This window comes from Phyllostomus discolor, chromosome 1 (assembly GCF_004126475.2).
Source record: "Phyllostomus discolor isolate MPI-MPIP mPhyDis1 chromosome 1, mPhyDis1.pri.v3, whole genome shotgun sequence".
NCBI lineage: Eukaryota > Metazoa > Chordata > Mammalia > Chiroptera > Phyllostomidae > Phyllostomus > Phyllostomus discolor.
Window position 1 is genome coordinate 124,018,007 of NC_040903.2, and position 14,654 is coordinate 124,032,660.

Here is a 14,654-nt window from a genome sequence, read left to right on the forward strand (position 1 = left end):
CCTTGGCTGGAAGTCTCCAAGGCCATCTTGTCCCTGAATCTTCAGGAGCTAGCTGAATTCAATAACTAAGTAAGACTTACTAGTGGGTTAGAAGAACAAGCATTAGTCCCTGCCATTGTAGTGGGTCACAAGGCTATGATTGATTTTTTTTCCTGTCCTCTACCACTCATTCCAGATTTTTCTTAGTCAGCACTTGGTGGGTGTAGTTTGCTTGTCTGGCAGGGTGATCCAGAAAGACTATCATCCCTGAGGGGTCTGAACTCAAAGGTGTCTTGCTCTTTTCAGGTATGGGTTGTTGCAGTTGCCTGTTAGCTCTGTTGACTGGACATGGAAGCACCAGAAGATGCAGGTGCACATCCCAGATACCAATATACCTCTCTGTGCCCCCATTACTTAGCAGCAATCTTGGTTCCTCATGGTAATCAGAGTTCACTGCCCTTGCAGCATATTTACTTTTCTTGTTATCTGCTGAGCCATGGACATCAGGATATCGGAGTGATCAGGTCTCTACAGTTTCAGATTCAGTGCAGTCCTTGCCATGCCTCCTGGTGGAAATAAACTCTTCTGAGAACCAAGACCCAAGATCAGACAGCCCAGGATGGTGGGAAGGAAAGCACACATTCTGTACACAGAATCACTGGGAGTGATGGAGAGATGGGCCAATACAATATCCACCTCTGGCTCTGTACCCATATGGTCAGCTTTTGGGTCACAAACTCTGTATTAGCCATTGGTTGAACTGCATGTACTGCATCCTGGAGCACAGTGTCCCTGTCTTGTGGAGTATTATCCCTGAATTGGTGCCTCAGCTGACCTTTAATATGCTATTACAACATTCTATTAGTCCAGTTACTTCTGCATGAGTAAAAGCTCACCTAGAACTGTTCCCCAAAGTTGCTGCTGAAATCAAGGGTAGGCTGATGGACTTTTAGTCAGGCATCTGCTTTAGGGGAGAAATGTTAGTATTATTTAAAATGACCAGAGACATTGTGAAGGCTGCCTTAATTTTTGCCTGGGGAAGGGAATTGATCTAGCTTCACAGATCATATATTATTTTCTAGCTTTATTGAGGTGTGATTGACAAATAAAAACTGTATATATTTACAGTTTTTGTAAATTAAGGGATATAATGTGATGTTTTTATATACATAAATGATTGCCACAGTCAAGCCAATTAACATATCTGTCGCCTCACATATTTATCATTTGTGTATGTGTTTAGAACATTTAGGGTCTACTCTTTTAGCAAATTTCAAATATACAATGCATTATTATTAACTGTAATCACCATGCTATACATTAAGTTTAAGGACTTATTCCTCTAATAACTGAAAGTTTGTACTCTGACCACCATTTATCTCCTCAATCCCCACCGTCTCCTTATCTTTTGGACTGTATTTTGCTATTCTAGTCATTAATGGTGGTTGTCTTCCCAGAAATCTTTTTGTTTATTGTCCCCTCCCTCAATTTCTTTTTACTCACTTATATGTTGATTTTCAAGTTCCATTGTTAGTTAACTCACTCACCCTTATATTTTAGGATTCCTGGGAAAATGCATGTCATTTACTTTAAAACACCCTGACCTTTATTTTTGATTCAGAAGCCATTTCTATTTCCTGCCAAGGCAGGAGGTCTTTGAAAAGATTACTCTAGAATTTCACATCTTTTTCATTTTACCTTTATTGTTCTTGCATGTATTTTAGATTTTCTAACAGTTTATTCCATGCTGCATGGTATAGGTTTGTTGCTCTGCCTCCAGATGGCAGTGCAGTACCATCAAAGAAGCTCATAGATTTTTCTGTTCTTTGTGTGCAGCTGGTGTTCTTGCTTCCGTAAAGATGATCTTCACTTTGCCAGTGGGAGTGTCTTCTCCTTTCATTATTTCCTCTTTGACCCAATCCTGAAACATTTGTGAACTAATTATATCTGGCATAAAAGTGAAGTTTGCAAAACATCAAGGTAACTACAGGGTGCTGGATTGGGTTCAGGGAACTGCAAAGTCACAGAACCCATTAAACTTGGCATTTTATTTTATTTTTTAAAATATTTTTATTGACTATGCTATTACAGTTTTTCCAATGCCCCCTTGCCCTCCCTCCACCCTGTCCCCCCAATCCTCCAGCATTCCCCACCCCTTAGTTCATGTCCATGGGTTGTACATATAAGTTCTTTGAGTCCTCTGTTTCCTATACCATTTTTTATCTCTTTGTCTATTGTATACCTACAAATTATACTTCTTATTCCCTGTACCTTTCCCCCTTATTTCTCCCTTCTCCCTGTCCACTGAAATCTGTCCACGTGATGTTCATTTCTCTGATTCTCTTCCTGTTCTAGTTGTTTGCTGAATTTTTGTTTTCGTTGTTTTCTTTTAGATTCATTAGTTGATAGTTGTGAGTTTGTTGTCATTTTACTGTTCATATTTTTTATCTTTTTCTTCAATAAGTCTCTTTAACATTTCATATAAAAATGGCTTAGTGATGTTGAACTCCTTTAACTTGATCTTATCTGGGAAGCACTTTATCTGCCCTTCGACTCTAAATGATAGCTGTGCTGGACAGAGTAATCTTGAATGTAGGTCCTTGCCTTTCATGACTTTGGATACTTCTTTCCAGTCCCTTCTTGCCTGCAAGATTTCTTTTGAGAAATCAGCTGATAGTCTTATGAGAACTCGTTTGTAGGTAACTGTCTCCTTTTCTCTTGCCTCTTTTAGGATTTTCTCTTTATCTTTAATCTTGGGTAATGTAATTATGAAGTGCCTTGGTGTGTTCCTCCTTGGGTCCAACTTCTTTGGGACTCTCTGGGCTTCTTTGACTTCCTGGAAGTATATTTCCTTTGCCAGATTAGGGAAGTTTTCCTTTATTATTTTTTCAATTTAGTTTTCAATTTCTTGCTATTGTTCTCCTTCTGGCACCCTTATAATTTGGATATTGGAACATTTCAGGTTGTCCCAGCTCTTAAGTCTCTCTTCATTTTTTTGAATTCTTATTTTTTTCCTGTTCTTATGGATGGATGATTATTTCATTTTTTTTTAAAGATTTTATTTATTTATTTTTAGAGAGGGAAGGGAGGGAGGGAGGGAGAGAGAGAGAGAGAGAGAAACATCAATGTGCGGTTGCTGGGGGTTACGGCCTGCAACCCAGGAATGTACCCTGGCTGGGAATCAAACCTGGGACACTTTGGTTCCCAGCCCGCGCTCAATCCACTGAGCTACGCCAGCCAGGGGCTCATTTTTTAAAATATACTTTATTGATTATTGTTGGGAACTGCCCTGCCTGGTTTCAGGAGCTGTAATCCCTCATGTCTAAGGCTGAGTGAGAGACCTCCAAACAAGGAGACACTAAGGAGACAAAGCTTATCTCCCTGGCAGGAGCGCTGCCTGCTCCTTACCTGGCCCCCATTGGTTGGTCGGTTAGCCAATGATGGGTAACATTCCTTAGAAGAGGATGGATCCAAGCCAGGCACGACCACGTGGGAAGGCCCTCAGGGAAGGATTCGGGAGGCTGTGGAAAATGGGGGTGATCGACCCTCACCCCTCGGCTTTGACAAAGCCTGAGTCCTCATTCAGCCTTTGAGAAGTCTCAAACCTCTTGGCTGCCTTGTCTCCTCTGCCTGACTCAAGCCTGTAACAATGCCAAGGGGTGGTGCAGCCCTATGCTGGAAAGTGGCGGGATTCCCATGGTAATCAGGCCTGAAACAAAAAGGATATATAAAATCCTGTGAAACACGCTTTGCTGAGGATGCTCTTAATTAGATTATGAAGGCCCAGGCAGGAAATGAATTTAGCCCCTTAAGTTCTGTAGTTTTTTAGGTGATAAGACCCCAACTCAGTGTGAGACCTTTTTAGCTCTTTGAAAGTTATCTATTTGTTTGATCCTTACTGCCTGACAATGATTAATAAACTTTACCTGTATTCCTGTGCAATTGAAAAGCCAATAAAAACCTTGTGAAGGAAGGATTGGGGTGCTCTCCTTTGAGAGAGTGGCCAGGCCACTCCAGGCACCCTCCCCTTCAGAGGGTAGCCGGGCCGTCCCTTTTCATCCACAGCACTCGGTAGTCCATGTGAATGTCTCATGTCTCATCCATGATGCCGTGGATATTGTGGGCGGTGTCTGCATCATATTATGCTATTACAGTTGTCACATTTTGCCCCCTTCACTCCCCTTCACCCTGCACACCCTCTCCCATCCACATTCCCTCCCTTTAGTTCATGTGCATGTGTCATACTTATAAGTACTTTAGCTTCTACATTTCCCATACTATTCTTACCCTCCCCCTATTTTCTACCTATCATCTATGCTATTTATTCTCTGTACTTTTTCTGCCTCTCTCCTCCTCCCATTCCCCTGTTGCTTATCCTCCATGTGATCTCCACTTCTGTGGTTCTGTTTCTGTTCTAGTTTGCTTAGTTTGGTTTTGTTTTTGCTTTAGGTGTGGTTGTTAATAATTGCAAGTTTGCTTTCATTTTACTCTACATGCTTTTTATCTTCTTTTCCTTAGATAAGTACCTTTTAACATTTCATAAAATAAGGGCTTGGTGATGATGAACTCCTTTAACTTGACCTTATCTGAGAAGCACTTTATCTGCCCTTCCATTCTAAATGAAAGCTTTGTTGGATAGAGCAATTTTGGATGTAGGTCCTTGCCTTTCATGACTTGGAATACTTTCCAGCCCCTTCTTGCCTGCAAGGTCTCTTTTGAGAAATCAGCTGACAGTCTGATGGGAACTCCTTTGTAGGTAACTGTCTCCTTATCTCTTGCTGCTTCTAGGATTCTCTCCTTCATTTTTGTCTTGGCTAACGTAATGCCTTGGTGTGTTCCTCCTTGGGTCCAACCTCTTTGGGATTCTCTGAGCTTCCTGGACTTCCTGGAAGTCTATTTCCTTAGCCAGATTGGGGAAGTTCTCTTTTATTATTTGTTCAAATAAGTTTTTCATGTGTTGTTCTTCCTCTTCTCCTTCTGGTACCCCGATAATTCAGATGTTGGAACATTTAAAGATGTCCTGGAGGTTCCTAAGCCTCTCCTCATTTTTTTGAGTTCTTGTTTCTTCATTCTTTTCTGATTGGATGTTTCTTCCTTCCTTCTGGTCCACTCCATTGATCTGAGTCCTGGTTTCCTTCCCATCACTATTGGTTCCCTGTACATTTTCCTTTATTCACTTAGCATAGCCTTCATTTTTTCATCCAATTTGCGACCAAATTCAACCAATTCTGCGAGTACCCTGATCACCAGTGTTTTGAACTGTGCATCTGATAGATTGGCTCTCTCTTCATCACTTCATCACTTGTATTTGTTCTGGAGCATTGGTCTGTTGTTTTGTTTGCACCTTTTATTTTCTTGACTAGCCTATTACATATTGAGGCATGGAGCCTTAGGTATTCACAAGGGCAGGGCAACCCACCTTGCTGTGTTGTAATGCTGTTTGTGGGGGAGGGGTCTGGGAGGGAACAATGGCGCTTGCTCTGCTCTCTGCTGGATTTCAGTCCCTTCTGCAGCTTCCCCCAAGCAAACTGGGCCCTTCTGGTGCTAATTCCCTTGCAGATGGGCTTGTGTACATTCTAGGATCCTGTGAGTCTCTCCAACAAACTCTCCTTTGAGGCTGGGCATCTCTCCCAGCACCTCAGCCCCCACAGGTGTTTTTAATTAGTGATTTGAGGCTTTATTTCCCTGTGCTGGAGCCCTGGGTTGCACAGTCTGTCTCATTTCCCAGTTTTGCCTGGTTTATCTTTGTGCAAATGTGGGATTGCCTGATCCACCAGCTGCCTTGCATGCCAAGCCTGTCCACAGTCTGCTGCCTTGCTGGGTTTGCCCATTGCCACCCCTCGCCTGGGGTCTGCCAGCTGCCACCTGCACACCTGGGGTCTGCCATCCACTGCTTTTTTGCCTCGATCCCTCTCTGCTCGGCCACCTGACTCTGCCTCTGGTCTGGATGAATATGTGTGTTTTAACTCCTTGGTTGTTGAACTTTCATACAGTCCAATTTTCTGTCAGTACTGGTTATCTTTTTGTTTCTAAATTTTTGTTGTTCTTATTTTGGTTGTGCGAGGAGGCACAGTATCTACCTACACCTCCATTTCAGCTGGATGTCTCCTGGATGATTCTTTCTTTCTTTTCTTCCAAATCATTGATTTGAGTCCTGGTTTCCTTCCTGTCACTGTTGGTTCCCTGAATATTCTGTTTTATTTTACTTTGGGTATCTTTCATTTGCTCTTTCATTTTGTGACCAAGATCAGTCAGTCCTGTGAGCATTTTGATTACCAGGTCTTTGAACTCTCCATCATATAGGTTGGCTATCTCCTCATCACTTAGCTCTCTTTCTGGAGTTTTGCTCTGTTCTTCCATTTGGGCCCTATTTCTTTGTTTCAGTGAACCTGTTAAGTTGCAAGGGGGTGGGGACTTAGGTATTCACCTGTGCAGGGCCACACTCCTTTCTGTGCTGCAGCACTGCCTGTGGGGAGGGGCCAGAGAGGGGACAAGGCAACTCCCCTGCTTGGCTCTAGGCCCACTTTCCAATGAACTCTTGTGTGAGATTGGGAGTTTCTCCCACTGTAGCAACCTCCATTATAGTACACAGTCAGCTGTGAGTCTCAGTTTCCCATTCATCCAGCCTCGTCGTGGGTTCTCTCTGTCTGCTCATCTTACAGGTCTGGTTGTTCTGGTTGATTTTTTCTTTAATTTCTTGGTTGTTGGAGTTCCACACACTTTGATTTTCTGGTGCTTTTGGTTGTTTATTGTTTTTAGATTGGTTGTTATCCTCCTTTTGGTTGTGCGAGGATGAGAAGGGTTTCTACCTGTGCCTCCATTTGGCCAGAACCTAGACTTGGCATTTTAATGATAACAAAAATAAGGATAGCTTACAACATGAAGAATTCCTGGTCATACTGACATGTTATTAGGGTACCTACTACAGAAATTGAGTGCTGTATAGCACTTCCAATTTAGCATCACACATCTCAATATTCACAATCCATAGGTAGCATTTATTGTCATTTCTCAATTAGCACAAATAATTACTTACCATCACCATTTAAATGTTTTGCTATTATGGGTAACTTTATTACAGAGGCAGGTTCAAGAAGGTGTTAGTCTATTTACCATCCCTTTCCTCTTTCCTGCCATTTAAACCTCCAGACATGTGCCTGTGACCCTTTGTCTCTGTCAGTGAGTTTGATTCCCTTATGAGCTAGTTAACTTTGCTTCTTTCCATGCCTTCAGCCTGGACCCTTAACACTAGACAGCCTCTTTGAAAATGTATTACCATGGCCTTGAGGGGGATACGGAGTGGGAAAATGTATTCTCAGTGCAAATCCTTCATTACCGGCAAAGAGTCAAGCCGGCCTCTCCAGCAAGGCTTTACTGCTGTTAGCAGGGTGATGGATGGGTTGAATGCTTGAAAGGTTATGGATTGTCACTTGAATCACTGTATGTTCCTTGGCATTCCCCTGCTACCATTCCAGTTCAGGGATTATTGCTTATGCTTCCATGATACTTTTCTGGCCTTAAGCCCTTCCTTGCACAGCTTTGTGTCTCTTTGTAACTCACAATTCTGCAGTAACTCCCCACTACCAAATGAACAGCCCAATTTCTCTAGCTATCCCTTGTGATGTAGCCTCAAGACACTGTCAGTTTTTCTCCACAATACTGTGTTCCCCAGAAACCTGGACTACTCAGTGTTACCTGAAGAAATGGAATGATGTTCAGTCTCTGCCCTTTTGCTCACACAGTTCCTGTCTCTGGAATATGCATTTTCCCACCTCCATTTCACTGCTGAGATGTTAGCAATTCTTCAGAGTCTGGCTGATATTTAACCTCTGCTGAGACACAGTCCTCTGTACTCCACACTGGAAGCAATTTTCTGTTTCTGTACCATCCATAATGCTTTATTTTTGTCACTTTTATGGCATTTGTAGTATCTTTTATTACAGTTATGTATTCATACGTCTTGTCTTTCCTGTTGGAGTGCAGGCTATTTAAAAGACAGGGGTTTTATCATATTCATCTTTTTATTTTTCTTAATACCAAGGACATAATAGACCAGTGATCACTTTGACACATAATGTGTACATAAAATCCCATTTTTGTAACAGTATATGTACCTAACTGGTGAAATGGCAGTTTTCCTGTTGTCATAGAATTCTGGCTAACTCCTCAAAGCTGCGACACTGGACAAAAAGTACCACCACATTTTTAAAAGAGTTGCTAGGTTACGTGCCAGTACACTTGTGAGATATTGGACCAGACTGGCCCAGTATCCATCAGCAGCAGCAGCCTGTTTAAGTAAAGCCTGAACATTTATTGAGAGGATTCTTTGATGGGAGTTTGTAGTAGATGGGTCTTTGAGTCTTCTCCAGAAGTCAAATGGAGAGGACCATAAGAGGAACCCTTGATGAGGTCAAGGGGTACTTGTATGAAGGGGAGGCTGCATTTTGCTCCTCTGCTGGATGTTTGCTGAACAGAACAAGTGTATAGATATGGCACATGAGAGATTTAATGGATACCTGTGCCCAGGACTTTAGGGACAAATATAAGGAAGATTGAAATTGATGACTGCCTCTTACTTGGACACTTCTGACTTTGGGAGGCTGCCTGAGATATGGCAGAAATGGGAATAGGTTGGGACAGAGATTTGTGAATTCTGTGAGCCATGTAGACACTGAAGATGGTGTTAATGTCTCTTTGTAACTCACAATTCTGTGAGTTACAAAGAGACATTTATAAAGTATCTTATAAAGTATCTTATCCCCAATTTCTCTAGCTACCCCTTGTGATGGGGTATCTTATAAAGTATCTTATCCAAGAGGGCTGCTTGCTTTGGGAAAGAGCTTCAGTAGAAAGAAGCTGTGGGTGAACCTCAAAAGGCAGGTACTAGGGGAGTGTTTGTATCCTGGAGAACATCATTGGTGCCTGGATGTTACAGGTGGAGGGGCCATGGAGGTGCACAGGTGTCTAAATAAGGATGAAATAAATGCTCTTTACCCTATGAGAGAGACCTAGAATTTGATTGGGTAATTGACACAGGGCAACAGCTGAGTAAAAAGGCCTTGTCTTCTCATCCCTTTTGCTAGTCGGACCCAGCCTCCTGTCTGAGCCAGAAGAAGGGAGGAGGTGAAACGAGGAATGTGAAAAAACAAAAGTCTCCTTCCTTTGGCTCCTGGCCCCCATAGGTCTCTAATCCTTACATTACTTCTGAAGTGGAAAAGAGGATAAGCTCTTCCTCTGTAGCTGAAAGTGACTTGCAGAGCAGTGGGATCCACTCATCTGGGGGAGGAGAAGGGAGAGGTGACAGATCCAATCTGAAGGAGGTAGTAAAAAAAGAGCTTTCCTGTTTGCACACTGCCATTTAACCCATTAAATAAAACAGACACATCTGTCTATGTATCTATCCACCTATCTATTGTGGGATTATATTTACATTTTTTAAATTTTTGTTTCTCTAAATTTTCTAGTTTTTTTTAAAAAATGTGTCTTATATAAAAATATAAAAATAATCTCATTGTAGTAGACAATTCAAAAAAATCAAAGTTTCAGAAGAAAATAAAATTACCCACAATTTACCTGTCCACATAAAACTGTTGGTATTTTTACTTATAGTATATTTTCTATCCACATAGTTATTTTAAAAACATAATTGTAATAATAGTATTTATGTAATTTTGTGTTTAATGTAGCACTCACCTATGACTTTAGATATTTTGGAAAATGTGGAAGACAAATTGTAGAGGAAATAGAATGCATTTAACCTATCTGTATTGCTGGACATTTGGGATGGAAAGTGCTTCAGGAGTTTGACCAGTGTGAGGAGCCTGTGCATTCCAGTCCATCCCAGTTCCTGCACCAGGTTGCATCAGCATTAGCGTTGGGTGTGTCAAAGGCTGGACAGGCTCAAAGATTTCTGAATTTGGCAGATACATTGCTGAAAAAGCTTTGATTGTTACAGTAGACCAGAAGAGGGAAAGAAGGTGGGTAAAAATACTTCATAAAGTGAAAAGTATTTTGATAAAGAAAATTATTTATACTATTGAATAAAGCTGAGTTAGAAATTAATATATTATGATTGCATACCAACTTGTAGTTCAAGTAGTGCTTTCGTAAATAATTTCTCTCTCATTTTTAAAACATTTCAGAATAGCTGCTTATGGTAGAAATGAGCAAGAACTTTTATCTTTCTTTTAATTATTTCATGCAGAAGTAATATGTCATTGCTCAGAGTCACACAGCCAATAAATGACAGCTAGGATTTGAACTTGTGTCTTATGTCTTCCAAATACGAGTACATTTTTCACAACTTGCTGCCTCAGTTGAACACTGTAAAAATCTCTAGTTCCTCAATATTTCACTAGTTTATCTCCCCAAGAATGACACTACCAAAGAGAGGAATTCTATGTAGTTACGAGCACAAACTGGAGACCATGTAATGTTTTCCATCTCCAATTTCTAGCTATATTCCTCAATAGTTTAACTATTTGGTGACAGAATGTCACCTAGCAAATTAGAGCTTTTTGTAATTTTATTACTGTTAAACAGTTTATAAAAGGAGGTACACCAGGTGATTGGTTGTCTTATCCAAAATTCAAAAGTCCTCCCTCTTCCCATTCTCACTGTTTATTTTAGGAAATCAATGGTATATACAACTAAAATTAGATTTTAAAGGCATTTTGAGATTTTGGAGAGATCTATTGGAAGGAAGATAGTGACCCTGGCTACTGACATGTAACTCAGAATGCTTAAAAAGAAACCCCAGTTCTTATAGTTCCCAGATCAGAGCTGTTTCTATTATGATACATTGAGATTCTGGGTCAGTGTTGTATATGTGAGGGACACATCTGTTCCAATCAGGGCAGCATGGCAATTTCTGGGCTTTTACAGCCACCCTCGAACCTAGACAGTATGTATGGCATAAAGACCCTTGGAACACCCCTAATGACTTAGAGATAGTGCGGTTTGGTGAAGGATCTCTGGATGGTGAAATCTAGACATCTGGTCTTATTAGCTTCCATATTGTACCAGTGCCTTTACACTTGTTCTCTTTGCCTGGAATGCTCTTCCCCCAGGTATGTCTTGTCCCCTGGTTTCATTTACTTATTAGGGAAACCACTCTTGGCCTCTTTATCAAATGTGGCACTTCCCCTCTTTTTTCACTTTCTACCCCCATGTTCTAGATTTTTCCTAGTTTTTATCATCATCTACCATTACATTCTTTCTTGCCCTCATGATAGTATGACAAATGCAAGCTCCACAAGGGCAGGGACTTTGTGTCGAATCAGCCTGATTATCATTTAGAACAGGGACTGGTACACAGGAACCAATCAACTTTTATTGAATGAAAAAAAAAAAAACCCCTTTAGTACTAGTTGTGTATTTAGAATCATGTTTCAAAGATGACTAGTTTAAATAATCTTATGTATCATCATAATAAAACATAATGTTATTTATATAATAAATATAATGTATGCATAATATTATAGTCTTTCTGCCAAAGATTTTCCCCATTTAAATGCTTTGAGAGGTTAAATTTGAAAAATGATTTAAAAAATTGAATAAATTTATTTTTTAAAGGGAATTGATAAATCTCACTCTTGCAACATGCATTTTTAAAGATTCAAGTATTGTTTAAACCCTCATTACCGCTGAAAATATTTGCATGTGAGAGATGAAATAAAAGTGCAAGACTGTTTGTTAAGCTACTTGTTATCTTCTGAGGATTGCTTCTCTAATACCAGCAAGCTCCATGCATCTAGGTTTAATGTTGAACCTAATATAAAACTGAATTCAGAGAGATATTTTACTGCTAAAGCCTTAAATCATTACTTTAGGCCAGGGTTTCCCAATTTGCCTCATCATTAGAATTACCGGGAACACTTGCCACAAATAAAGCCCGCCCCTTCCCCAATCAGAATCACTGCACAGGAAGGTCTAGGAAACTGTATTTTTCACCTAGTGATGCTTTTTATCATTAGGCAATTTTGAGAAATTGCTTCATACCAATGATTCTTATCTTAAGTACAACTGGGGAACTTATAAATGTGTGTTTGTGAATTCTGTCTCCAAGTACCTAGATTTTAGAAGATGTGAGTGGTCTATTAACTACCCCTGAAAAAACAAGGGCTCAGGAGGGTCAGTGCCAAGGATCGGGCTCAGCAGAATGGGGCCTATGGTCATCAGTGATTGACAGCTTATCTTCTTTAGAAATCCTGGAGGGCAGGCAAATGGTGAAAAGACAGAATAGGAAAGAGCCTTAAACCAGGAATCATGGCATATTAACTTTCAGAGCTTGAGAGTAAGAGCCTAATTTTAACATGGAGTCCATCTGAACCAAGTTGCAATTTGTATGCCTGCTGAGAAAGTGGACACTTGTGGGTCTGGATTTGTGGGAAGAGCAGCAGGATAATTCCAACTGATTAGGAAATGAAATAAGTATAATGGCAAGGAGGTGGTGATACTGCTTGAGGAAAGAGGCAGGAAGCTTTAGCTGCCAGTGGTTTCCAATAACCTAGATTTCCTTGGTCTCAAAATTCCTTCCTTTATGTATCATCAAAGAGTGATCTTCAGATAATGTAGGTTTCTGGGCCCTATGTTAGATTTATGGATTAGAAAGCTGTAGGAGTGATACCAGGGAATTGCATTATTAAAAAGTCCATAATGATTCTTATACATACTGAAGCTTAAAAATCATGACCTTATCCAAAGTTCTGAAGCAGAAATATGTCTAGGTAGGCATATGTCTAGATAGGTAAAAATGCAAGCCCACTGGGAAGGATAATACATGAAATAGATTATCAGACATTCAGTGAATTAGCTCTCTAGAGGAAAAAGGAGCTGAGATAATAATGTGGGGGTGGAGGAAGAGCAAGTAAATCAAAGCAAAGGCAAAAAATCTCTCCTAGTTGGGTCTGAGTTGGTTTTCCATTTATGTGGGGGAGAAGTATTCAGAGGGATAGGAAAACTGGGGCCTTTGCAGATGGGTCAAGTAGCACCTTCAACAGAGAACCATGCTGGTGTGGCTGGTGCAGAGCAACAGGGCATTTCTCTTATAAAATGAAGAGATGTTTTATGGGAGAGTATAATAGCTCTCCCTGAAAGGTTAGGGCTGTACTCCAGTGTTTTTCAGTTTTTTAATAATTGTTACAGTTCTATTACTTATTCCTTTACATACCCCTGTCTTTATTTTGCTTGCAGGCTTAACGGGTGCTTTGGGTTTAGTGACTAGTTCTTTTAAAAGAAGTATTCTAGAAGAAAGAAAGGATTTTGAAATGCAGCTCCCATAGTTCATAGATATATTCTGTGGGAATACACAGTGATCCTCTTTTCTACTTCTACCCTTATAAAACAATCATTGGATTTCAATTTTTGTCTTCTTAAAAGGACCCAACATTTGGAGCAATGGCTCACCCTTCTGAGTGTAAATTATTAAATTGGCATTTTGGGTTAAGAATAACACTGTGGTGAGTTTGACATCTAGTGGGCATGAGGGATCTTCTAGGGACTCATGACTTTTGGGCAACCTGATAAAATTGAATTTATTAACTTGTAAAACAAAGAATTAATTTCTTCTAATCTTACCAAGATATAGATATCCTGTGTCAGAACATCTACCTATCAGGTTGAGGAGGACAGTGTATTAGTTACCTATTGCTGTATAACAAATTACACCAAAACTTTGGTTCTTTAAGCAGTAAACATGTATTGTTTATTGTGGCTCAGAAATTCAGTAGCAGCTTTAGCTAGATGATTCTTGCATAGGGTCTTTTATGAGGTTGCAGACTTTATGGGAGTTGGAGGATTTGCATACAAAGTGGTTGGTTCCTGTGACTGGCAAGTTGGACCTGGCTTATGGTGGTAGGCCTTAATCCCTCCTGTATGAGACCTTTCAACACTCAAGGCTGCCTGAATGTCTTCATGACATGGTAATTGGCATTCTGCATGGTTGGTAATCCAAGATAGGACAAGGCTGAAGTGACAATGTCTTTTATTTTTGCAGTTGTTGTCACACAGGCTAGCCATGATTCAGTGTGGGAAAAGAACATGTAAAGGCATAGGTATGAGAAGTACCAGGAGGCAGTGATTACTGGGGGACTCTTAGAAAGCTGGCTGTTGCAATACTAATATCACAACATCACAAACACGCTATTCATCACGTTGTATTTATGTACTTTATGCTTCTTTAAATTAAAATATAATTAAATTATAATTTGTCAGGATCCATCTTTTAAGTAAAAATATCATTTCCTTTTAGTTTTCCTTGGGAATGGAGACCAGATGAGCAGTCTTTGGCACAAGAAAAAAAATCATAATTTCTTTCTTATTTAAAAACATTCTGTGACTATATACTACATTAAGGTTTGGTTTAAAGTCTATGGTTGTGTGTCTTTGCATATAGCACTTTTTATTTTGTTCTTTGGCTAGCAGTGAAACTCCATGGATGTAAATATCATAAGGAATATTTTTCAAGATTTCATGTAGAGCAATTTTTAAACCTATTAATGCAATTTATGCTTATGCATGTCTTCTCAAGTTTTCAAGTAAGAATATTTATGTAGTGTTATCCCTACACTTTCAGAAATGTATTATAGAAATTATTATCATTGAAGAATTTATTGTTTTTCTGACAGTAACATCTTTGCTGCATCATTCTTAGAGGAAATTTTCTTGATAGCAGG